Raw genomic sequence first — 3,412 nt, 5'->3', positions numbered from 1 at the left:
CTGTGAAGAAAGCTGAGCACTGAAGAATTGATGTTTTTGAACTGTGGTGTTGGAGAAGACTCTTGAGAGTCCCTTGGACTGCAAGGAGATCCAAACAGTCCATTCTAAAAGCGATCAGTCCTGGGTGTTCTTTCAAAGGAATGATGCTAAAGCTGAAACTCCAGTACTTTGGCCACCTCATGAGAAGAGTTGACTCACTGGAAAAGACTCTGATGCTGAGAGGGATTGGGGGCAGGAGGAGAATGGGATGACAGAGGATGAGATGGCTGGATGGCATCACCGACTCAATGGATGTGAGTTTGAGTGAACTCCGGGAGTTAGTGATGAACAGGGAGGCCTGGTGTGCTGCAATTCATGGGGTCGCAAAGAGTTGGACATGACTGAGCGACTGAACTGAACTGAACTCAACTGTACTGAATGGAGATTAAGATATAGAAAACAGACTTGTGTACACAGTAAGGGAAGGAGACGGTGGGATGAATTGAGAATGTAGCATAGAAATATATATATATATGACCATATGTAAAATAGGCAACCAATGGGAATTTGCTCTATGACAGGAAGCTCAAATCCGGGTGCTCTCTGACAACCTAGAGGGGTGGGACATGTGTATACCTATGGCTGATTCATGTTGATGTATGGCATAAACCAACATAACATTGTAAAGCAATTATCCTCCAATTAAAAATAAATAATTTTTTTAAAAAAGGAGGAGAGGTCTTTGGTGGAGCATTGGTTCAGCTGGCTGATGGGTGGGGGGAGGCGTAGGAGGGAGGGCCAGGAATCATCAGCAAAGGGATGGTTTTGAATGTCTGGGGAAGGCTGAGGATGGGGAATAGGAGTGGAGGATTTCAGTTGTTTTCTTAATTGATTAGGTTTTGAGCATACAAATTTTGACCAGAAGTGTGTGGGGTGGTGGCTTGGGAGGGTGGTTATGAATAGCTAGTCCTCTCCTAGGCTTGGTACCAATTCATTCCTGTTGCCTGGGATTGTTCCAGGTATAGCATCACAAGTTCCCCCTCCTAGGAACCTTCTCAGTCAGGATTGTTACTCTCCACTCCCAGGCTGCTCCCACCAATAAATATTCCCTGGTCACTGCCAGCCCAGGAGGTTAGATTGTATTTATTCATTCAACAAGCTTTTGCTGGTGCTGAAAATATGGTGGCCAGCAAAGCAGACAGCCGCCACCCTTACAGACCATGTGAAATTCCTTCTTTGCACTGAAGTGGTATTAATAAAACTGGGCCTCTTTAAAAAAGAAAATCTCATTTCCCCTCATCTAATTGTAGAAAACTTGAGAAGAAAAGCGTAAAAAGACAAAGGAAAAAAAACCCACACTGGCAGATTTCCTCTCAGTATTTTTCCTACACATTTCCCAAGTCACTTCCGATCAGTGTCCAGAAAAATGCAAGTTAATTTTAATTTTGGCCGCAAACCAAGAACAAAAAGGTTAAGTGCATTGAATTAATTTTTCAAGCTCAAGTTAAAGGCTCTGAGGGTGATCTGCTGTCTCCAAGGGTCCAAACCTGCTGTTTTTTCCCCTAGCAGGTGTGATCACAGACCTGGCCCAGGTGGGAAATGACTTTCTCTCCTCAGCAAGGCTTCCAGATTTGCAATTTCTCTCTTTTTCCAAATAAAATGCTGCATTCACTGATAAGGAATCAAGCAGAACAGAGGCCATTACCCTGAGAAACAAAAGAGCCTCACCCCTGCCCATCCTGTTCCAGCCCACCCCACTCCCTCGACCTAGAGGCAACACTTTTTAACAGTTTCTATTTTTGTTTCTTCTGGAAGCTATTTCCAAAAATCCTAGCTCAAATGCCCATACTTTATTTCTTTGTATTCTGATTTCAGTGACTATTGACGTTCCAATATAAAACATGAGGCATTTAACTCATTTACATTCCCTCTTCCTCTCTTCTTCCCAATGATGACTATCTATATTATTATTTTGTTTTCATTTTTGTTATTATTTTTAATTTAATTTTTTGGCCAGACCTCACGGCTTGTGGGATCTTAATTCCTTGACCAGGGATTGAACCCCTGGCCCTTGGTAATAAAAATACAGGGTTCTAACCACTGGAAAGTGAAAATGTTAGTCCCTGACTCTTTGCGACCCCATGGACTGCAGCCTGCCAGGTTCCTCTGTCCATGGAATTCTCCAGGCAAGATTACTGGAGTAGGTAGCCATTCCCGTCTCCAGGGGATCCTCCTGACCCAGGGACTGAACCCAGGTCTCCTGTCTTGGGCTTCCCTCATAGCTCAGTTGGTAAAGAATCCACCTGCGATGCAGGAGACCCTGGTTTGATTCCTGGGTCTGGAAGATCCACTGGCGAAGGGATAGGCTACCCACTCCAGTATTCTTGGGCTTAGCTGGTAAAGAATCCACCTGCGGGAGATTCTGGGTTCCATCCCTGGGTTGGGAAGATCACCTGGAGAAGGGAAAGGCTACCCACTCCAGTATTCTGGCCTGGAGAATTCCATGGACTAAGGCCACGGGGTCACAAAGAGTCTCAGACACAACTGAGAGACTTTCACCTTCACCTTCACCTTCATCGATCTCTCACTTCCTGTGTTGCAGGCAGATTCTTTACCATCTGAGCCATGAGGGAAGAAGCCCCCTAACTACTGGACCACTAAGGATTTCCCTATTTTTGCTTTCAAATAAATTATTATATTTTAGTTCCATCTCTTTTCCTTGGTATCTCTAGTGAGAGGCCAGTTTATAACTCCTCTTTCTCTCCACACTTCCACATGCAAACTTTTTCTCAGCCTTTCATTTACATACTCAAGATTTTGAGTATTTACAATCATTCCAGCCACCAAAACAAAATCTTCCAGATTTTTCTACATTGATTCTAAAGGTTGAGGTCTAATGAACAGTACTTGTCAATACTGATCGCACTCAGGCCAAACAATGGGCAGGATTATATTTTCTATACCTTGCCTTCAATTCTACAACCCAGGAGAATGTTTCAAGCACATGGTCAATTCAATTAAATTAATACTAGGTCAGTTAAACACCATCATGTCATATTATATCTTGCCTATCGTTTACATCAAGAATTTCTTTTTCAGTTTTGGCCTTTTCCTAGAGATTCTGATCACTTTTCTTTCTTCTTGTATTCCTTACATATACCATATCTTTTTTTTCCCCAAGTGATTGTTCACACCATTTATTCAGTTCAAGCTCCATTTGCCTCTTCCTCCAATTAGAACCCATTACTCCTTAAGTCTGCTCCACAGTCATCATCCTGGCATCTTCATGCACTGATCTTTGGGCTTAGATCCACTGCTTCCTGTGTCGTATTTTGTCTTCTTTCTGGTTCGCTACCACATTTCCTGGTATACACCCTCAACTTTCTAGGAGTGTAGAAGCCAACTCTGCACGTCAAAACAAGCCTTTATGTGT

The sequence above is a fragment of the Bison bison genome, unplaced genomic scaffold (genome assembly GCF_000754665.1).
Source record: "Bison bison bison isolate TAMUID 2011002044 unplaced genomic scaffold, Bison_UMD1.0 scf7180017864180, whole genome shotgun sequence".
In the NCBI taxonomy this organism is placed as follows: Eukaryota; Metazoa; Chordata; class Mammalia; order Artiodactyla; family Bovidae; genus Bison; species Bison bison.
This window is presented reverse-complemented; position numbering follows the sequence as displayed.